At 42.1% G+C, this 23,331-nt stretch overlaps 2 long non-coding RNA genes across 3 annotated transcripts; both read left to right on the top strand.

The window, feature by feature from the left end:
* The first annotated feature begins 6,367 nt into the window (after nucleotides 1-6,367).
* Nucleotides 6,368-10,740, top strand: LOC104909893. The gene is made up of 3 exons (XR_792660.3): nucleotides 6,368-6,711; nucleotides 7,460-7,598; nucleotides 8,732-10,740. It is a non-coding gene; the product is annotated as an uncharacterized LOC104909893 (long non-coding RNA).
* A 2,838-nt stretch (nucleotides 10,741-13,578) lies between these two features.
* On the top strand, nucleotides 13,579-22,928 carry LOC109366197. Of its 2 annotated transcripts, none has more exons than XR_002112348.2 (3): nucleotides 13,579-17,526; nucleotides 21,667-21,850; nucleotides 22,699-22,928. It is a non-coding gene; the product is annotated as an uncharacterized LOC109366197 (long non-coding RNA). The 2 variants fall into 2 exon arrangements; XR_002112347.2 differs by having other exon boundaries at nucleotides 13,596-17,497.
* Nucleotides 22,929-23,331: the final 403 nt, after the last annotated feature.

The raw sequence follows: 23,331 nt of genomic DNA on the forward strand, positions 1-23,331 counted from the left end.
AAAAAAAAAAACCAAAAAATGGTGGAACGTACCAATTTGGACTATGAAGATTTTAATAGCTTAACTTTCTAGTGACCATTACTATTTTCATAAGGCTCTTGTTTTAAAGTTGTTTACAAATGTACTTTTCTCCTTTTGTTAAACTATCTGGAGTGTTCAGGAGGTTTTTCATGTACTCTTCTGTCCAGTTAAAGCCGTTCTGGTAATGGAGGTAACACATCTAGTTTTGTCCAGGCAGGGCCTTCTAGGAAAGAATAACAGGCTCTGCTTTTTGTTCAAGTATGTGTTCTGTAAGATACTGTGTAACTGAAAGTATGCTTCTGTACACTGTGCAGTTCTACCAAAAAATGCTTTTTTTTAGGCTTGTTTGTTTTGTTTTGTTTTTTTTCTCTGATGAGAAGCTGAAGATTGTAATTCAAAACTTGTATATAAAATGGTGAATGATTTCATATGATTCAGGAATGAGCAGTGTGGCTTTCTGCTACAGGGTTTTAATACTTTATTAGGAATCTCATTAATAAAAGCTGTGCGACTTCCACAAACGGATAATAATGCTCTTGCCAGGGCATCCTTGATCTCTGCTGGAATCCCACACTGGGTGGGGGATGATCATCACAGTTGTTCCCGCCACCGAAAGAAAATTCTTCTGTTATTAGCTCTTCCCTTCCTGTGTGCAGAAGTGGGGCGTGGGATGAATATCCCCGGTCATAGCTGACTATTGAGATATTTTAAGAATGCCACATCTTTCATACTGGTTCTGTGAAAAGATGAGCGCTCTTCTTGTGTTGTTCTTACAGATTCCTTTTCCTAGAATTTCTCTGTCCTATTTGTAATGGATTTTATTGTCTGAGAGCTTCCTTTGACATATCACAGGTGGATGCAACCTTTAACTGTCTCCTTGCCTGTGAAGAACACAAAATCTTGCATCAGATCAGTTCTGAGCTGTTTTGAACAACTTGGCCACTATAGGTGTGCATTTGATCCCTCAGAATGCTGCACAAGGAGAATAATCTTGGAAAAAAAATAATAATCCATGTACATTTTATGCACGCATATACATTGTTTTATCTGCTTAACGTGTATAGATATGGAGAGTTGCATCCAATCAGAATTTTTACATTTACTTTTATTTCCAGAACCTGCTGAGCTGAGGGAGGTAAGCTCTCTGTAGAAACTTTTTATTTCCTGTAAAATGCTGTTAAGTGGGCAGTGCTTTAAGCATCTGAGGTAAAGTTCCATAAAGACAGATTCATAAGGATATCTGTGTGGAAGAATGCACTGAAGAGCTGTGCCTGCTTGGTCCTTTCCTGCTTGTGGGAACAGTTCAAATTTTGAGAGTTTTGCTATGAGTGTTTCAGCTTCACACCTGCACTCTGACTCTAGACAGGGGGTGTGCTTCATGAAAAAGCTGAACTAACTTTAAGCCAGATAATTTATTAACAAAATACTGTCTTAAAATTCTTGAAGAGCACTATAATCCCAGAACTTTAACCTGAACAAGCAGTTACAGAACAAGGAGCTGAAAGTGTGGCTCCTGGTGGTGCTGGGGGACAATGAGGGTGATGCTGCACACTCTAACCATGTTTCCCCATGCTAAACTGCAGCTCTGAGCTCTGTCTTCATTCAGACCTCTCCCTGGTACTATGCAGCTGATGGTCTCAGTGTAAATACTAATCCCTGAACACTGGCATACAAACCAGGAAAATGCAGGGTTCTTCCCTTTTCCCTCCCACTGATGTCAAGGGCAAGAGGCAGCAGAGCAGCTGCACGTAGGCTGCTCTCCTCTGGTATTTAGGCAGAAGACCAAGGATTGACTCCCATTCATACAGCGTACAGGCTCAGCACATAGGCTAGGTCACAAGTATAGCTTATAATGGAAAATCAGAAAAAAAAAAAATCCCTGGTTCTGGGAGACTTGAAAATGATGATCTGGTAGGGTAGATGGGCCTAGAGCAGTTGGGCCAACTCTGAGTGATGTGCTGAACCCCCATGATGGCCCTGGCAGCTCCCCCTGGGTAAGAAGAGGAGCGGGCAAAAAACAGCATGAGAAAAGGAGGAGAGCTGCTTGCACTGAGCCCCTTTAAGCTGCATAGCTAGCGCCAACACTACACAAATCTAAGACTGCTCAGATTTCCTTCTGAAGACAGGCAGCTACAAATTTCTTTCTAAAAGAGGGAATAAGTCATCCCATGATGTGAGAATGCCTGTGTTTGCCCAACCATCACAGCAGGAGGGATGCTGAGGGTTCTTGAGAGGCCCCAGGGGGCTCTGCTTTTGCCAGACCCCAGAGGACTCTTCAAAACAGCTGCCTCCCAAAAGTTAAACCTGGTACGTGCAAATCAGACTCTTATTAAAGTTTCTTACATCATCAGTGGCAACCAGGCTAGAGCAGAGCCGTGAATGGTTGGGGAGGTAGGAGAGGCAGCTAATTTAGCTTGTCCTCTGAGCTCAGCCTGGGGCTGCATGCTCCAGGCACAAAATATTTCTGTCATTCCAGGCCACAGACAAGGCCTAAGAGGTGGCAGAAGGAGCCATGCTGATGGGCGCAGCTGTTCTTAAAATAAAGAGTGAAACTCAGCAGCCGAAAGTGGCAGCCTTGGAGCAGAGAGTGCTGTTGTCATAGGGGGTTTAACAACCACTGCAGGTGTCCAATGAATGCTGGGAATCACTGAAGTTGTAGTGAAGTCTGAGGATTAGGTCAATCTGCTTATAGTCATCTAAAACGCTATCTACAAGAAGATGCCTGAAGAGCAATGCGGGATTTTTGTTTAGATGAAGGGAAAAAAAAGATGAGTACACTATATCCTGCCTTTTTGGCAGGGAAACACACCTGTAGCTCTAGCATAAGGTATGGTCTGTGTGCACTGCTGTAGGGACAGCATGGGGAAACAAGAAGGGGCATGACGGAGGTTCTATTTCATGGTTGCTTTCTAGAGTGCTCCAACCTCACAGGTCTTAAGGAAGAAAAGTAAAAAGCCTCACAACCACAGCTGGGGGAGCTGTGTTGGGCCTCCTCAAAAAAGCTCCATAGATCAAAGTGAATCTTCAGTCACAGCTGTTTCAGTTCTGATGTTTTAGAAGCATGTAATCACCTGCCCAAGGCCTTGGCCTTCACCTGCTCTGTGTGGATGTAGCTGCAGAGGTGTCAGATAGAACATTGTTGTGTGCTCACAACAGGGCTTATTTCATAACTGCTTATTGCTTTTCCTCTTAAGAAAAGAAAAGAAAAAAAAGAAAGGCATTTGTATACATTTTAGAAATCTGAAATTTAGATCACTTGTTAAACAATACAGCAGAGCTTTCCATGCTGTCAATGTACTATATAATTACTAGCCATAGCTCTCTATCAGCCAGTGCTGCCAGCTCCTGAGAGTGTTTCAGCTATAGCGGATAAGACAATGAGCTGAATGTTTTAAAAGAAGCTTAAAAGTGCCGAGTGATTATGCTGTGGTCCTTCTTGCTGTGTAATAGAAAAATATGTGCTGGTTCTTAAATCCACCTAAAGTACAGAGGTACTCAGGAGAGACATTCTTAGCTCTGTGCTCAAGCCACCCCAGCAGCACTCCACATGGTGAAGGTTTTTGCAAGCTCTCCCAAACCTGCTTGCTGCCAGCTCTGTGGTGTGACCTGCTGCCCAACAAAGAGTGCTCAAAGGAGCATCTGCACCCCCAGGCAGGTCAGAAGCTGAGTGCAGCATCAGTGTTGCTGGGGCTAGTTGCATAAAATATTGCTGTACGGTATGGCAATGGATTGCAAGCTATGCTGTTCACTTCTTAACTTGGCATGGATACAAATCCCTTAAGAATCAGATGATGAATGCTAAGCACTCTGAGCTCTCCTCAACCTTTATGATCCAATGTCTGGTGTTGGACTAATGTTCCCCATGGTATCAGCTCAGACCTAATTACTGCAGTGTGAGTGATGGTAGTGCTCTAATGCTGGCTCTGCTTGCTTTCAGCCACAGCAAAGTACAAAAATTTTCAGCATGATTAAAAGCAAGCAGTGGCTCTAGGGATCATTTTTGTTTTGTTCCAACGAGATGAAGGAAAAGAAAACTGCAGGTTGTTCTTTATTTTCAAGAGCCGTGTGTGCTTGTCAGGGTTGGAAATCTTATTCCAGTGTATCTAGGACAGCAGCCACTGGGAGAAGCCCCTATTGCTGTGAGTTTGAAGATGTACCCTCAGCCTTGGAGCAGGCATCCAGAGAGATAGTGGGAGTATTCACCGCAGCATTAGTTTCCACTAGCTTTATAAGTAAGGGAATGGGGTGCTTTTCCACAGCAGCTCAAATAACAACCCTGATTTAGACTCCTGAAATGGATGATGCGAAGCAGATAGCACCCTGCCTTGTGCTTCAGCCTCCTCAGAGACTGTATGAATAGGCATGGGAGGGATTGTTAGCTGTCTGATGTTAGCATTTGTGAAGACCCTCACAGCTCCCCATTTGTCATCATCCACCAATGAACAAAACCTGAAATGATACATACACCCATCTTGACCTCACTATTGTGTTTGTGATGCTGAATATGTTCTGGGCCTGAAAATTGCCAAACATGTAACTGACCTGCAGTTCTCATGTTAAGAGCACACAGTATAACTTGCCCTATAATTTTGACCACAGATAATATTTTGAGATGCAAGAGCCAGAGTTTTCAAATCATGGTTGGAAATAGCAGTACCACCAGCAGCAGACCCATGTGTGCTCTTGGCGTGTCTCCAGCAGAACTGCAGCACAAGAAGTCATGCAGTCACTACAACTTTTTTTTTTTGGTTTTGCAAGGGAAACATCTCTGATGTAGGCTAACGTCACCAATTTGCTTGGTGTATGCCACTCAGCAGGCAAATAAGTGACGTGAATCATTACCAGCACCTCCTACATAAGCCTGTGATTTAGAGGCTCTGTATCCAAATTCTTTTCATTAATGGCATTGTGGGGCAAGGACAGGTTTAATTTCAAGGATAGGAATATTAACTTCAATTTCCTTCCCTAATTGAGTGTGGAGAAACAAGAGGTGCGAGGGAAGCAAGGAACAAGGATGTGGGTCATTAGCAGTCATCTGGTCTCACAGGCAGCAGTGTCTTGTAAAAATGTCATTGCATCGACCAGAAGGTAAGAGCTTATTTGGCAGCATATAGAGCATCAGTAATAAGAAGACTGACAGGAGTGACTGGGTTTTCATTGCTTATTTAGATGCACAACTCTTAGCAAAGGCTTATAATGGCAAATATCTCACAACAATTCGTAAGGTTATAACAACAGAACAAGGATGCAGCACAAGGACTGTGTGTGATGCTGGTCACACTGAAACTTTTTAGGGGAAAAGGAATGTGTATGTAGCCATCAGGCGGGCTTTAATCAACAGTATGTCCTGCTGGCAGAGTAGTTCTTACCTGAGACACTTCCCCAAAACCTTGTAAGCATGGTGACAGAGGCCCAAAGGCCTGGGGGAGGGTAGCTGACCTTCCAAAATGTCCATACCTGATTTGGGAGTCAGGTCTGGCTTTCCTGCCTGTTCATCTGGGATTTTCTCCAATGGGTTCCAGTGATCCTGTTTCTGTGAAGATGCAGGTAAGCAGCACAAATTGAGGGTATTTCCTACATCTGGAGAGTGTTTAACTTCTAGCCAGAAAAGATTGAGGCACTTTTTGCTGCTGTTTGCTAAGTTAATTGGACTGGTATGACTGGAAGTTTTTCAGCCACTTGCAATACAGTACGACTGTTGTGAAAGAGGGATAACAATGCATGACAGGTATATCGTTTGGAGACACATAGCAGGTTGATGAAATTACATCTTCATGTGAGACACGTCTCCTGCGTAACAAGGTCTTAATAACAAACAATGGCTTTGGGGCCTGCTGCATACCAGCTGACTCTCCTGAATCCTGCTCAGAATCATAACTATTAATGAAATAAAGAAGTCTATGAGACACCTTTCTGGTAATGCCCAAAGGAGATTTACAATTCAAGGAGAGAGGAAATATTCTAATCCAAATGAATTGTTACTTGCTAAAAATTCTGTAAAATCATTGAAAACTCTGATTTTTTTATTAATATTTTATTTTTTTTGTGGTTGAAGTAGGAGTTTGGCAGTGATCTATTTATGTTACACACTTTAAAACTCTCCTTACAAGTGATTGCATTTCATTACTTCAAGATTCAGTGGAGTTATTGAAGAATTTGCCTAAAGCTGCATCTCCACATGTAATGCACATTTGAAGAAAACACTTCTCAAGTTTTCTTCTCTGCTATTTAGGACACAGGAATTGCAAGTTCATCTTCCTTTTATGAAATCCAGTAGTAGCTGCAAATAAAATACATTATTTTCTTGTGGCAGCATTGAAAGAGCAAAGAAAAAACAAACATTTGTTTCACTTGATGTCTAGAGAAAATCTCTATGAAATAGTGAATTTTGCTGATCTCCTGACTTGGCTCAGTTACTCTCAGCTCCCTGGAGTCCCATCATTTTGAGAAAGCTAGAACCCACTTGTATGGGAACTTCAGAATCACACCCTGAACCTCTGCTTGATCACCTGAGGAAACCACTGTGTCAACTGCGGGAGCACAGGTGAAGGCAATTCACCTGTGTGACTGGAAGGGGTTGAGCCTGGCTGCACCTCTCCTAGACCCCATTTAGTGGCTGACTGCCACTGAGGAAGGATCTCTTTCTGGAGATTGTTCTCTTTGGAGTTTTCTTGTGAGCCCAGGGCATAGGTGAGCATTTTTATTTATTTTTGATTATCCCTTTCCATCATGATAATCTTTTTAGCTATACACTCTGTAAATGCAGTCTAACTACTCTGTATTTATTGATTATACACCACTTGATTTGAGAAAGCAGGTAAAATTCTCTAGCCTGCAGCAATCCAGGAAATATAGCTGCATTCAGAAGGGCAAAACCAAAAGCCAGCACAGAACAGAAAGGCACTGTGTTCTGTGTTTGCTCTCTGCACACCACTGCTGTTTTACTGAAGATCTGATTTCGTTATCTCTTTGTAGAGAGCAACCCCATTGCCTTCTGCAGAAACTTGAGTTGCTCAGCTTGAGTACCCATCCCTTATGGGAACTCTCACCCAGCCCCAGTCAGGGAGCTACCAAAGCAAGCATCCTAATAGAGGAACTCCTATTGCCTGGGTCACCAGTACCCTAAATTATGTACCAATAAGACTGTCTGCATCCATGGATGTGTCTTAAACTAATTATTGACCTCATTTTCTGATCTTACTGAATATATGATTTTGAGAGATATGTATTTATTTCTATATCAATATATGTCTGACATGTACAGATTATCTTCTAAGTTCAAGCAAAAGGAAAATAGGTTCTTCTTCTCTTTGCTGTGTATCACTTGTGGTGAAAAGCACTATGTTTTCACCACAAGAGTAGTAGTAAGTACATGCAGTTTTTCTGCAGTTCTTCAGTGTCATTTGCAACAGCCATAACATTATGTTTGTGCTTTTAGGAGTAGGGCTGGATCTGCAAGAAACCACAACAAATTTGAGAAGTTAATTAATTAATGTGGAGAATGCCAGCACAGGCTAAATCATGTTGTAGTTACCTTCCATGCCAGCTATAAATGGATTACACATCTCATTGGAAAGGTAAAATGCTGTTGTTCTGACGTTATTAATAACAACAACAGAAGTCTTCATTTTTAAATTTTTATATTTTTTTTATATTTTCCATTTTACACTCCTCAGTACTGAAAGTTACTTCTTATATAAAAGACTATGCTAGGATTCTCCTCTTATTCAGGAGAGGGAGAGCATGAGCTAATGAGGCTGGGGACTTCAAGTTTTAAGCAAATAAAAGGCTTCTGCAGCACGTGGAGGAGAATATCTACTGCAAATGTTGGAAGAGTAGAAGGCCTGTCAAGTACCCAAGTGGCTTGGCACACACAGTGTAGTTTTGATCCTACCGGTGTGGTCATATGGCAGATAAATCTTTCCCATGTGCATTACTTCTCTCTTACTCATTTTCTCTCTGTTGTGAACTTAAAGCAAGCAAGCAAGAACAACATTTTTTGACTTTTTTTGAGCTTATCTTCAGTATGAGGTTTGACTATTTCATTTTTCATCACTGGCAGTTCATTTTCTTTTTTTTTTCTTGCCTGCTCTCAGCACTCAAGCTCTCACACTTTTTTTTTTTTTTCTAAGAGCCCATCTATCTGTATATCATAGAATCATAGAATTGTTTGAGTTGGAGGGAACCTTTAAAGGTCATCTAGTCCAACTCCCCTGCAATGAATGGGGACACCTGCAGCTATATCAGGTTGCTCAGAGCCCCATTCCAGCCTGACCTTGAATGCCTCCAGGGACAGGGCATCCACCACTTCTCTGGACAGCTATTCAGTTGGATAGGAAGAGTGCAGTAGTTTGCAGCTCAGTAGTGGAGATGTGGGTCTTGAATTCCCAGCAGGTGAGAGGCCTCTGCTGCAGGAGGGCTGAGCAGCATGAGGAGGCAGGGTTCTGAGCTGAGTTGTTCACAGGGATGTTCAAAATATGGTAACTGTGCAAGTACTTGAATAAAGACCCAGCAAGAGAAAAATGGTGCCCAGCAGCTCTCATGGTCCCTTTTGTGCAAGGCAATTTTTCTCTTACATTAACATGTCAGTGCACTGAGGACTTCATGCTTGCTAACACTTTTTGTTTTGTGATTTCCCACAGAGCCATGAATTTTGTTCTACTGAAAGCTGTGATTATGCAAAAATGTACTTTTTTTTTCCCCCTTCTAGCCTCCAGAAGAACATCACTGCTTTTGAAGAAGCAGCCCTGCTCTGCAGAGAAATCTCCCCAGGCCAGGCAACCTAAAAATTTTGGTTGTCATTGAGCGAGCCTGAAGTTGTGCACATATTTCATTTCAGCAGCAGCCTGGGAATGCTCCTGAGCCAATTTAACTGTGCTAAGTCATCAGCTGCTGGTGCTGAAGGCTGTTCTATGACTCGGAATTGAGATTTGCAGTGGGTTCGTCATTTACATACAGACTTGTTGGAAAGGATTGTCATGCAGATATCTGTTCAGTGCACAGAGATGTTCTAATGGGTGCAAAGTGGTTTTGTGTCTGAAATCTGGTGCTGTTAATAATTTAGGAGCACATAAAATGCCTACCTGGGGGTGGACATTCCAGCTGCTGCAAGGGCCACCATAAAACCTAGGCTGACCCAGATGGCAGCTGGACAGGCTTGGCTCCAGAGAAGCTGGATTTTGGCTGTTAGCAATAAGTCATCTTAGGGCTGTCAGAAATCAGCCTTGATTTACTTGCACAGAACACAGATTAATTGGACAGAATATAAAGGAAATCAATGGCTAAACCGTACAAATGAATTATCAAACCAGGTAGACCTCCTGCCTGGCACAAAAGATGCTGGAAACCACCCTGAAACCAGGCAGATTTGCTTGCAGCCTCGTGCTCCTTCTGCTTTTCTGCAGCAGTGCAGCTGTTTGGAATCTGCTGGTGATTCACCTGTGTGTGACAAAAAGGAAGGTGAGGTGTGTTTTTGCATTTTTCTGCCTCATCAGCGTGCCATCTCACAAGAGGCACGCACAGAGAGGGGTGGAAAAGCCAATTTTCCTTTTCTCACCATGGTTTAAAGAAAGTGCACAGAAACTATTTTGGTGGATCTGCAGTCTGTTAGAAGTGTCATTAAACAGATTTCCACTTACTCTAGCAGAGCTCTGGTGACTTACATCAGTCAAGAATCAGCTCATCATTTCCTTTAAAGCTACTCATATCATTCTGTGGTTAGGAGCTCTCTAAGCAGCATTTCAACTGAATTTTTAAAGAGAAGAAACCCTCAATGAACTTTCTGATGCAAATATAAGTTTGAAGTGATATTTCACAGCAATGATGTAGTTAATTTTCTTCTTCCAGAATTTTCAGTGAGCTTCAGTGCTATTTCACATGTTATAACCTGCTTAATAAAAAAGGGATGCTCCATCTTCTTGGTCTCTGTATCAATATTTGCTCTTTGTGTTACATTTTACAAAAACCATTTTCACAAACCTTTTTATTTGAACTCAGCATGTTAAACATGGCTTTCATGAACCTCCAATGTACTATCAATAATTTAACAAGCACAAGGCTTACAACTTAGCTAACAGTTATCATCTATAATATATACATCTGCTTGCATTTTCCCAGAAGCAATGCAATTTGACCTTTTGCTATACAAAGGAGTAAGCTGTTTCTGCATGATGAGACTGTGGTTTTCCTCTTCGTTTTGCACTGCAAGCATTGCATAATCTTGAAATTAAAAAAAAAAAAAAATTAAGTTGCAAAATGTTTATGCTGGAAGACAAACTACAAGCACTACCGTACTCTCTTGAACACTGTCGTTATACTACAGTGTAAAATTTCATATTATAAATGTTTTGGAGCCCTGTCACAGCGTAACACTGCACTCCTGAGGATAATTATACCTCTGGGAGCAATTCACTTTTTCCTCAAAATGCAGCCATTTCCCCAGAGATGACATGTTTTCAGATGAGCCAAAGTGACTCGAGGGGTTTTAATTACATGTTTAGGGTGATGCTGGGTGTCCACTGAAATGAATGAGATTTAGTCTCCTAAAAGTCCAAGCTGTTTTTGAGAATAGGCATTACACAGCCAAGTCATTTTGATCTGGCATCGCAGCTCTGTTAAAAAAAACTCTGCTGTTTTGTTGTGTGTCAGCAAGCCCAAGACCATTCTCTGTCCTCTTCTCTTTTCAACTTCTTCAGTCACCAGCACTCTAAAAACAGAGGCTCTCAGACTCAGAGTGACACAATCCACAGAAACCTGACGCTTAGCCTTCTTATGTAATCACATGGGTACAAAAGCGGGCTTCTATTCAAAATCAGGTGCTGGGGGTGGGCTGAAGAGACTGATCTTCCACATGCATTCAGGTACTCATAGTAGAGAATAGGTTCCAAAATCATCGGGTGCAAGTAAAATTTGCAGTGCGGTCCTACTAGAATGACAATTTCAAAATCATGTGAAGGAGTTTTGTGTTTGTAATGAAACCCCAAATTGGCTGGACTGTAGGATTTGGGGGTATTCTAGCCCTCCCCAAATTATTCACCAGATAAGAACACTTTTATTGGGTGGGCAATTTTCTGGACTGCTTCTCAGTGCTGTGGTACCTCAGCACTGGGTTTTGGATGAGGTCTTTTGAGATGCTATTTCTCCAGCTTACTCTCCCAGCAAAGCATCACTGACTTTGTGAAAGAAATCTCTTTGTTCCCTCTGTGGATCAGCACTGAAGCAGGTAGGAAACATTAGGCAATCCATTATTGTAAAAGAGAGATTGTTTAAACCAGAATGCCTGGAAGCACCTTAACTCTAGACAACTGGAAGTCATTTCTAAAACCTCTTACTCAGTAAGAATCATTTAATTCTTTGAAATGTGGGCCGTTTTCAAGTCATTTTCTACAACAAATCAGGCCAGCTCAATCTGTTCGTCACATTTTAGTAATATAAAAGGACATAACTGAATTTTATTATAATGGTAATTGCAAACTCATGCAGAAAATGTAAATGCACATTTCCCGATTAGCTTGCAGCATAAACCACAGCTTCTATTAATGTATTCCAATTTGTAATTCTTTGCACAGTATGAGATTTGAAAGCTGTGATTAAAATTAATTAGGTTAAGTAAAGTTTATCCCCCCTGAGCACTGCTATTTGAAGAAAGAAATAGTAAAACACTAGCTACATCTGGCACCGCAGGAGGTCACAAGGAATAGCAGCATTGCTTTTGTCAAAGGAGTCACATACTGATCTTTTGGCATAACTTAAGCACCATGTATTCTTTCTGAGAAGCTAATTGGGAGCTGCTAGGTTATTCTTTGCCTCTTGTAAATGCTCTGGAGCTACAGCATCTGCATGAGCTGAAGAGTCAATCTTTGTAACACAACAGATGATCAGGGAACATCATTGCTACCTAGACCCTGCACAATGGGATCTGAATCTTCCAAGTTCAAGAGGCATCAGAAATGTTGTCCTGAGGGAGCTCCAGCCCTTCTGTTCTGCAGCAGCAAAGCTCATGGTACTTTCACTTGTTAGTTCAGTAAGCCAGGATGCTGGCTGGAAACACAACGTGACATACTGTGTACTACATTTTAAATTCTGGTTTGTGACTCCAGAGGAAGCAGCCAACGCCCCAGATCTGGTCTTCTGCCATACTCTTTCTTCAGAACAGTGAATAGACTAGTTGAAATGTTCTCTAGCAGGTGAAGAATTTTACAATCATCATGTCTCACAGCTGAACTCTGTTACTAGTTATTAAGCGTACTTGGCTCAATAACCAGATCTGGTCTAGAAGCGGGAAGCAAGGTTTGGAGACTGATGCAGTTTGGTGACTCAGGACTAAACCTTCATGCCTCTCTGACGAAGATGGGTTCTGCCTATTGAGGAAAGGTAAGGCCAGTGTGTCAGATAGCTCTTGCAAATGCTTTGCCCTGCTAGTGAGTTCTCTGCCTTCTCTTCCAGCTGGAGTTCCCCTATGAGATGCACCTAGCATAATGCTCCCAAGAGTTATGTTTGCACACTTAGAGACTCTCTGTGCTTTTGTTGTCACTGGGATCTGCCTTAGAAATTCAGTCAGATGGGAGAAATAATAGAGGGTGTGGTCCAGGCAGGGAAAACAAAGCGCCATTGCAAAGCATGAAGCACTTAGCCCACAGTGCCCATCAGACATTCCAGCAGAGGGCAGAGGAGCTCACTAATACAGGAATGTCCCCCAGGTGAAGCCAATTCAAAATTGGGACAAACCTTGTGGAGGAGAAGAATTTTAAAATCTAAAACAGGAATCTAAAGCTCAGTCCATGTCAGCAGTGAAGTCTGAAAAGATGTTTTTTGTTTTCAAAAAAAGAGTAAGTTAATGGGCATGGTGGTGATAGGTCAGTGATTGGACTAGATGATCTTAGTAGTCTTTTCCAAACTTACTGCTTCTATGATAACTATATTCCTAATTGTGTCATGGCACCTCATTAGGAAAGAAACATACATGAGTTCTGATGTTGTTATTTTCATTCTAGGCCTGTGTTAACAGGCACGGGCACAGCAAAACATCAGGTTAGGTATTTTTCTCATCCAACCAACCAGCTTATCTTCTCTCACCTTGTGTTTCATTGCCTGAAGTCAGGAGCTATACACAAAGAACAGCCCCAATGGAAGCTCAAGGCTGAGCTCCCATATGTGGCAGAGGAAACAGGCATAGTCTATCACTCAAGGCAAAATTGATTGTTTCTATTTCTTCAACATATGAATTGAAAAAGAAGAAACATGAAATCCCATTGAAAATAAAAATGTTTTATACGTTTTGCCTGACAGAAATTTCTGGGCAAGTTTTTTTTACTGCCTGTAGTATTTCTGGATTAGAAGGAAAGGCCAGACAATATATAGTCATACAATCCTTTAGCTACACAGCTGTCCAAGCCAGTAAAAGCACCACCATTGGGGTGGTAAACAAAAGGGAATGAAAAAAAATAAAATAAAGCCTTTGTAGCATTTTGCAAAGCCACAGCTCTGCAAGGCAATTAATTATTTCTCAGGCTCAGGAGGAGTCTCTGGGTCTATCATTCCTTCAATGCAGGCCAGGTAGTAACACCCAGTCATTTCTTTTACAAGCCTGTAATTTACCTGAGCTACAGCATGTGCTTTAGCAAAACAGCAGGAAGAATAGAGAGAGTTTCATTAGATCTGAAACAGCAGTAAGTCCTCACGGACAGAACAGTATGAGACTATGAAGCCTAGTGGATGCAGTGCTACCAAGACGAGTGCAATGGGAGAGCTCAGCTTGTTGGGGTCTGCTGTAACCAATTTAAAGGACTTCCATCCCACCTGAACCAAAGATCTCATGGCACCCTACCATCCACAGGGCTGCCAGAAGACTAGAGTGCTCTGAGTCTTGCATTCAGTCAAATTCAAGGAAGAGACTGCATAAAACAGACCACAAAAGCCACTTTCCTTACTAACACCAAAATTCTGTATTTTTAAATATCACAACCAATCCCACTCCTTCCAGCTGTCTCCTTTTGTCACTCTTCTCTTTCACCACACCACCACTGCTTTTCTCTTCCTGCCCTTCTGTACTCCTCACCCCACTGCAGTGTGTACAAGGTTAGCAGAACGCGTATGATTGTTTGTTGAAGAAGTCTGAGAGCAGTAGAAGGAAAAGACATAATAATTACAGGAAAAGTATACAGATAGGATGTGATGGCTGTTGATACTGGAACCACATAGGTAGCAGAGAGTGGAAGCATTGGTGTGGTGGCAGAAAACCTTGGGAAAAGGAGAGGCAATACGCGAAGCTTTGGCAGCTGTGAAAAGAAGTGAAGGCTGGAATGGGACTTTGGTAAAAGAGGTGGCCTCCATTCATCTCTTTATGCTCTATTTTAGGAAGTATGAGAATGACCGGTATGAGCTTTTGCAAAAAACATTCAGCTCTTCCACCTGATCTTTGACAGATGCTTAGAGACACAGAGAATAGGTACAGAGATGTTTCTGCTGGCAAAGTCTCCTGGTCTTGGATAAGCAGCAATTTAGGTTTTCCTAGATGTAGAGGTTGCAACATAAGTTATCGTGTTTCATGAACATGTGTTTCCTTGCTGCTGCTGAAGCACAAAATGAAACCAGCTGAGCAGCACCTTGAAAATGGTGATCTTCCCACATAATACTTACCCTAAAGGGCTCCCTTTTGCCGTGTACTTAAGGAAGATAATCTGTTATGGAGAAAGGATTGTGAGATCAATTTTTCTATTCCTCCGTGATTTAATATCGTTTCTGCAGGTGTGTTTCTTCCAAAGGTTTGGCAAGCCTACTTCAAATAAACTTTCTCTCCTTCCCTATAGAGCTGATAACCACCTAGTAGACTACTCTGCAGTCAGTACTTATTGAGGTATGAGTTATTAGGAGAAATTTGGTCGCATTCTGAGTTTGGGAGAACCAGACCATTCTCACTGTAGCTCATAAATACAAATATGAACTGTCTGGTGGAAAATGTGCAGTGGTGGAATAGGGATGGAAGTACTTGTGAAAGTCAAAAGCCATGAAAAGAAGAAAAAAGAGGAGCTCTACCTTACAGTTTCTAGCAGGAGATTGTTGTTGTAAGAGACAGATTTCCAACTAGGGCAGCCTATCCATGCGCTCCTGGTGCAGAGCTAGCCTTTCAGAACTAGTTCAGCAGTTGAGGAGGTAACTCCTAAGCTAATGCCTTGCTCTTACATTGGCTTTTGCTGCAAGAGCCTTAAAATGAATTTTCTTTTTGTTTTGTTTTATGCCCGAGAGACCTATTTTGGGAAAGAGGCAATCCTCCACGTAATAGATCTGAAGAAAGCTTGTAATCAACTGCCATTTGATGGCAGGGTAAACTTTCACTACCCTGCACGGTGGCATGGTCCCAAGGCGTTGGATTAGTGATGTTATTCTGCATGTGGGACTCTGCATAAGGAGACACTAATATATTTCTGCTGGGCTGGCAAAAGTTCGTAACAAATCTGCAGTGCTCCTTCAAAGATCACCATAAACAATTCAGTGCTCTCATTAGTGTCTACACCCTGCAAATGTTTAAACCACAAGAAACCACAAACCACAAGAAACCTGCGAACTGAATAAACAGCTGCTGCTCTCAACTCAAAATCAATTATATAAGATTCTGCTAATAGGCATTTGCTTTCCAAAAGCAGATTTCATATTATCAGTATCTATGTCACACTTAGACTATAGCTAAGCTTTTAGGAGTTTAAATGAATTCACAATAATATAGTTAAGGAAATTATCACTTCAAAAAAGAAGTTCTAAAATGTCAAAAGATAAAAGTGATACAGGATGTGGATGTACTAACATCTCAGGTAAATGGGACTCATTAGCTACAATATTTCATACATTACAATCTAAGGTATGCATATAAGAAAAGATTCCCTTGGGTTTTTGTGGATCACGAGCTCTCTAGGTCTTCTCCCATATTGTTGCCTGAATTGTCTTAACACAGCAATTCAGTATGGAAATCTGGCTGCCCTCACACTAAAGAAAGCACTACCATTATATCCTAGGCTTGAATTTGCTTTTGTTTCTGTATCCAGGGCACTCAGAGAGGAACATCCACTCTGGCTTGCACTAAGGGCAGATCCAGCCCCCTGGAGAGCAGGCAGGGGAGAATGCTGAGGTGTCTCTGAAGGGTCTGAAGATCCTTGGTGGATCTTTTTGCCTTTATCTCAGGGCTTCCCAAATCCATTACACACTTCCCGTAGACACAGTAAGGAAGAGCAGACCTCATGGGAAGAATGCGGTAGTGCTGGTGCAAATGCTGGGCTTCAGTCCTCGTTTCTGAGGGGAAGGTCCAGGGTGCTATTCAAGCAGATAGGCATTGTCTTCTGGCCAGTGAGTCATTCTTCATGACAGCTTAGATGCTAATCACACCTACCTTTGTAACTAACGTGAGCCTCAGATTTTTAGGGCTGACACAAACCTGCAGGATGTTGTTTGCGCCATACAGGTAACTACTGCCTTTCTGCAGCCTGTTGGAAAGCAGTCACAGGCAGTGTTTCAGCATTTATGAGAGAGTAACAGTGTGTCCAGACCTCGCTAATTAACTGTATGGACAATGCCATACCACTGCTCAGGGCCCCTCACTTGGTCTGTTGGTTCTTGAAGCAGAACATAGCTGTTGTGTTTGAATTTCACAGAAGAGGCCATAGTCCTCAGAATAATACTGCTAGTCAAAGCTGTGTGTGTGACTAAAGGAAAGAGTGGGTCAAACGGAAGAGAGAGGTCACAGTAGAGCTCATTGTTTTTCTTAGCAAAACCCACATGGTTCTGCAGAAAAGGGGTTCTGCAGCAGGGAATGTGGCAGAGAGAGAACTTGTCACAGGCCAAATCAGATGAGAAGGAAAAGAAATTCCTTGTGTAGGACTCAACAGATGTGGAGAGATCAGCTAACACAAGGGCAGATGAGACAGAGGGGGATCCTGCAGAATGGAAAAACTCTGCATCATGCTAAGATTTTCATCAATAGTGTCCACAGTATGAGAAGGACGGAGCCAAAGCCAGGAAGCAGGCTTAGCACGGAGCTGGGGCAGTGACTAACTGGGCTTGCAGGCCTTGGTAGACTGCAAGGATGTGGAAGGCTGGGGTGATGGGAACCAGGAGAACTGGGGTCACTGGTAAAGTTATGAGGAGGGGAACGGGAGCCAAGGCCATAAGAGAACTAAGAGGAGCTTAGAGCTCCCCTCAGTGGGAGGGAACTGTGGGTGGAATGAGCAGAAGGCCAGCTGTTGCACTGCCCTTTATTTGGAATGACCTCACAGCTGCCACTGGGAGTGAATTCCTTCTTCTTCCTTAGCAACAGTGGGTCCTCACTCTCTTGTGGGAAAGTGCTCTCCTGTCAGTTCATTCTCTTGAGAAGAAGAGCACTTGCTGGGTCACCTTATCAGCAACCTGTATCTCCATGTCCCCTTTCAAGATACTCACTAACAGAAGGCATGGCCCTTTTTCAGCAATTGCTCTGACTTTGTCCCACCAGGTGAGCACACTGAACCATCTAGAGACATGGTAAGAGCCCTTCTCTACTGCTCTTTTGTTAAACCTGGATATCCGCATTTCCTTTCTGTGAAGCCTGAAAAACAAAAACTTCACATGAATGATTCTTGGGTCTGAGCTACCTCTAGCCTTTGTCAGTCTGAACCATCCTAAATTTTAGCCTTTTCAAATCCTATTTCTACAATTCTTAAATAAAATGAAGCCCTGAGCTCAGAATTTTACCTATTTATAATGGTAAATATGTGGTAAAACCACACTCGCCCTAATGCCTGGGGCTCCTCTGACCTCAATATTGACCTTTGCACTAGTCCATGAGAAGTTTCTCTAAGAAAAAAACATACACAAGAAAAATATTTCTGGAAAGTCAGTCTTAGACGAAAAGCCAAACAACTGATCATAGCTCCCCATGCTCGACACTCACAGCGGTTCTGGAGAGGAAATCTCCATAAACACAACAGCCACTAGATGCCAGCATAAGCACGGCTTTATATTTGAAATATAATCTAAAAAGCAAAGTGAACAGTCAAATTTTTGCTGATTTTAAAATTGTCCTTTTCGTGCAAGCACCCTATCATTGTACAAGCCAGCATTGACATAGAATCACATTTTTACTGGGTAAACTTTCTGTTACATGTTTCCATGTATGATCACTATCTTCATAGAAGACATTTAGGAATGCGAGTGCTTGCGTATAAATGTTTGTATCCCTTTGTATTTTGCCTTTCCTAGGCCAATGTCCTCAGGAACGAATGAGAAATTATCATTGGAGTTTTCTGATGTGTCTTTCAAAAGCACTTCCCTCACCTTCATCAGGGAGATGTTCATGTGTCACCTCTGGCAGAGAAGCATTTTGCAGTGTCAGCAATGTACCCTGCCATGTAGCATCGTCAGCCACGTGCTCCTGAGCACACTGACCCCATTGCCAATGCTGCAGGGACAGGAGTTGGTTTAAGCTACTTTCACCCTACAAACCAAAGCAGCTCTGCCCAAAATAAAATCAGGAATGGAGCACAGGCCAGGCAGCCAGCACCCAGCATGTCCCCACTGTGTTCCCTCTCTCAACACTAATATGCTGAGCAGCAGCATTTGATGCTGCCACAAGCAGGATAGGCATGCTGTTTCATCAAACCCGTTCCTCCTCCATCTTGCCCAGGTTGTCAGTGAAAATAAAGTTGGTTGGGAAGGAGAGAGCCTTACCCCCACCCACACATGACTCAGCTCCAAGCCACTAAATTCGCAGCAGCAGTCAGTGTGCTAATCTTTAGCACTGATCAGCTGGCTTGTTCTATATATGGGTCATGGCTGTAACAGGCCAAGTTACCACTGAAACTGACCATGCAAAAAAGCAGGCTTTTTTTGCTAGCTGCCAGTGTTGCAAACTGGGGCATGAAAATTAAGTGATGATTTCTCAGTCTCTGCCTTCTCCCCATTCATATCTATGCTCAAGCCAAAAATAAATAAATAAATACACGGCAGAGTTGTTCACAGAAGGAAGAAATCTCCATCTGTACTACTGTAATGCAGCTGTATTGGCTCTGCTGTGTCCATTATCTATTGTTAGGTTGGTGAAGAAAGCAGCAGTGTGAGGTAGGGCTCCTATCACCTCTGCAGTGAGGTAAGAAGTATGGATGTGCACAACTGAACTCCTCAGATAGAACAGTTCTCAAATACATATTGCTTTCCCTTCTTTTAAAAAGACATCTATTTTAAGATGAGATGAATCTCATCATAGATGTGGGGGCCTCCACTGTAACTATCTGCAAGTGGATAAATGAATGAGGGTCTTGGGCCAAAGACTTCGGTTTTAAAATCCAGCATCATTTCAGATGTTAACTATTTACAACTGAAAAGATAAATTAAATCTGGTGGTACTAACAAACAACTCACTGAAAAATTTTAAAGTTGTTATAACTATAGAGAGTGTCTGCACCATTTAGTCAAGAAATGGCTGTAAATGCTAAAGATTTTTTGTGGTTTTCACATTTTATAACAATTTCATTCAAATGCTGTGAAGGTCTGTGTGATCTGAGAGTCTATTTGAATTAGACTAATGAAATGTACCACAAGTTTACCTCCAGTTTGTTACCAGAGTTAACATTAAAAGGCCTACTAACCTGAACTTCTTTTTTAAATGGAAAGCAGATTTCTAAAGATAAGACACTTGAAAATTGTTTCTCTGCAATTTTGACCTGCACAGTTGAATACTCTCAATACAGAGCTCTTTCCCAAATGACATTAATAAAAACTGATGTGTTCACAAATAGATAGGAAGAACATTGCAACTGAACACTTTTGGGGCTCCCATCTAGAAAAAAAATCAACATGAAACGATCAATTCTCATGTCATTTCTCTCCCTTTGGGTGGTGCGGGCACAGGCAATCCTTGTCTCATTTATAATAGCTTCACTCTCCAGTGATGTGCTAGCAAGAAGACCCAAATCTTTCCAAGTCATTTGTGAAATTCTTCTGAGCGGAGCAGTTATCTTTATTAAAATAATGAAAACTAAGCCTTTTCCCATGCACTCCTGAGATAGTCTCTATTTTGGCCCCCATTCAGGAAGGCAATTAAATATGTGCTAACTCTATGCTCATGAATAGTCATGTTGAAATTTAAGGAATTACACATGCCTAAGTGCTTTCTTGAATGAAGCCCAAAGTTTGTATCCCAAAGAGAGCTAGAAATACTGTAGCTGAAAGACACACACTTCTCTGAGGGGCATGTCAAGGGAGTTACAAAGTAGCAGAAGTTCCCAGGGGGGAAGGAAGTCCAGATTTATGCATGTTTCAAAAGGAAACCCACCATTTTCCATTTGTAGGCACTGCCCTGTTTCTCTGGGGAAAAAGATATGTAGTGTTCTGTTTCATCCTGTTTCCCCTCCCCAAAGATGGTAACATTTAAATAATGTCTGAAGCTCACTCTTTCCAAAGTTCACCAGTACCCAACCTTGATTCTGTGGACTCTATGAGGAAGATGGGGCAGGAGGGGAAGAGGGGGGGTGGGGAAGGGATCTCTCAAGGCACAGGCATTTGGTTGGAATGCCACAGTCACGGCCTTAGTAAAGCCAGGTAACTCTACACCTCATTTTCCCCATCTAATGATAAATGCCTAGGAGTAGTTAGGATTATGAGCATTTTGAGTATGGTGAAACTCATTTAGGGCTATTCACTTGTTGTAGACTGCTTACACGAACGTTCATAGTGTTCCCTCTTGACAGTAGAGTTGCAGTCAAAATAAAGAATCCTTTCCAACCAGGTGCTACAAGATACAGTAATGTACAGCGTCTTCTGCCAAATGATTGCTAACATAAACACTAAGTTGTCAACCACGCTAAGCATCAGTACTGCAATATCTGATGCAGTCTAGCAGCTTACGTGTGCCTGATTTGGGTTGAATTAGTCTGAGAGGAATGCATATAGCTAGGCCTTAAATGTAGCCCGATGGTATCACTAGGTGACTTCCAGTTGCTCCAGTTTTTGCTTTATGTGCTGATACCTCCTACATTGTGTAAAATACAGCAGAACATTATTTAGCATAAAAGATTATGTTTTACTTACAGACACATTCAATTGGGTGAGGTCAGAGAGAGGACCAGGAACGGAGTTCAGATGGGACAGTTTTTTGTAGTCCAGCAGATCTCAAGCTAACACTGCTGGTCACTGGCATCTCTCACTCCTCCATCCCACATCCCAATATGTGGAAAAGTGTCCATGCTAGCAGGGAGGGATTTATGTCTGCTCAATGGCTAGCAAGTCCAAGCTGGTCACCCAAGGCTCTCTATACTCAGAGAACAGCAGATACCTCCATAGGGCAGTTCATGCCATCTGTCTGTCTTATCTCAGGAGCTAATGAATGATAGTGTCGCTATGAAAAAAACACTGAGTGACAGCTGATTATGCACATGTTATTCCTTTGGCAGCTGTTCAGAAAATAGACATTGAACCCCTCGCACACCCTTCTTGGCACCTGCAGCTGGCTCACCTGCCTGCCACACGTTTCTTGTGTGGTCCTGGACAAGGCATCTCATCTCCCAGCATGTCAAAAACTCTGTCTTTACTTACTCCCTCTGCTTTTCATGCTTTCCTTGCTGTACTCTCCATTACTTGAATTATTATATTCTACTATTTATATAATACTCTCCATTACATGTACAGAGAAGACCTAGTGCCATCAGGCCCCAGTCTCAGGGCAAGACCAGTCTCCCTACCCAGCAGAAGAGGTCACACTGCGAAGTCAGAGAAGTCAGAGACCTCAGACTTTCAGGCTTACCTTTCTCCTCAGCTCTAGCAACCGCTGCCCTTGTCAGCAGTAGTCAGTTTGACTACAGCCACTCTCAAGGTAAGCTAAAAAGTCACAGGAAAAAGAGGAAACAGTCTTAACTCTTTAGACTGATTTGAAACAACACATACCATATTATTTTATGTTGGGAATTTGCCGTCTTAAAATGCAAAAAGTTTTGGTTTCTGTTATGCAGAAAAGTGCTTCAAGTAGCGACTTTTGGTTTCAGTTTAGCTAACAGGTGTGACAAGAGCACTTTCTTCATTTGGACCAAGTTCATTCACAGTTATAAAATCAGTCAGGAGTGGAAGAAGCAGCAGAGCTCATTTCCTCTTCCAGCCTGTAAATAGAAACAGGTGGGCAAGGTCAAGACACTCATTTTAGAAACGTGAATGATGTAGGGTGAGATTTTCCACACCGCTCAACCAGGTACCGTTCCCATTTCACACGACTGTCACTAATTTCCATAGGAGGTAGCAGTGAGACTGTTGGGAACACACCCCGGAGCACTTATGTGTATCTTTAAGAATGTTTGTATCTTTGAATATCTAGTTCACAGTGACCAGAAGCAGCCTGTCCTCTCATCAGTTACATTTGCTACTTCCCTTATTTATTATGTCTGTTAGATGCAAGTGCAAAGCTTGTTTTGACACATCTTCTATCCAACCTTCCCCACAAAACAGGTTATTATTATTATTATCAAATGATGATAAAAGATCTGTGTACTTTTAATTGACTTCCTACTTCCACTCAATAACTGGTTGCTACAATTCACGGAAAAAGTGAATAAGAAAGGTTATAATTTACCACTGGCTGATATGGAATAACTGTGTGTTTATATATATGATCTTGTTTGTGATAGAAAAGTCAAATGTTTTCCCTCTTTTATCAACTGATCTTTACCCAAGCATCAGGAAGCTGATGGTCACCTGTTATCCACAGCAGCAAGCAGTCCTTCCTTCCTCTCCATCCCCACCTGCCTCTCCAGCACGAGACCCTCAGCTTCCAAAGCCTTTTTGCCTGGGCACCAGGAAGAATAAAACCAATATCCAAGACTCCTCTGCAAAAGCAGACCCCAAATTATGTTTCACTGCCAAATTAAAAGCAAGTGTTCTCTGGAGGCTTTGCTTCTGTTTGTCCTTTGCTGAAGTTCCCAAGTTATTACCTGACCTGTAACCCAAAACCAGTTTCCGTGAGAAATATTTTCAGTTTGTTTGCTCATCAAGGTCAGAAGACCGTGGTCTGGAACAAACGTCCTGTACATTTTACCAACCTCAATTTTTATATATAGCAAGCAGTCCTGAGAAATAGATTGATTACAGTTGGCTGATGAGCGTTATTTCTACCAGACAGTGAGATCACCTTGCTAGTGTGGAGTCTGTTTCGGAGCAGGTTGCAGTTTTAAGCTTTCTTGAGGTGCACCCACAAGTCTATTTATTTTCACGTATCTTATGTGGTCAGGGTGTTGGTGCTGCAATTTTTCATTGCTGAGCAATTTCTTCTAGTTTATTAAATGAGTTTAGTTTCAAACGGAGTACTGG

The sequence above is a fragment of the Meleagris gallopavo genome, chromosome 2, assembly GCF_000146605.3.
Source record: "Meleagris gallopavo isolate NT-WF06-2002-E0010 breed Aviagen turkey brand Nicholas breeding stock chromosome 2, Turkey_5.1, whole genome shotgun sequence".
Classification (NCBI taxonomy): Eukaryota; Metazoa; Chordata; class Aves; order Galliformes; family Phasianidae; genus Meleagris; species Meleagris gallopavo.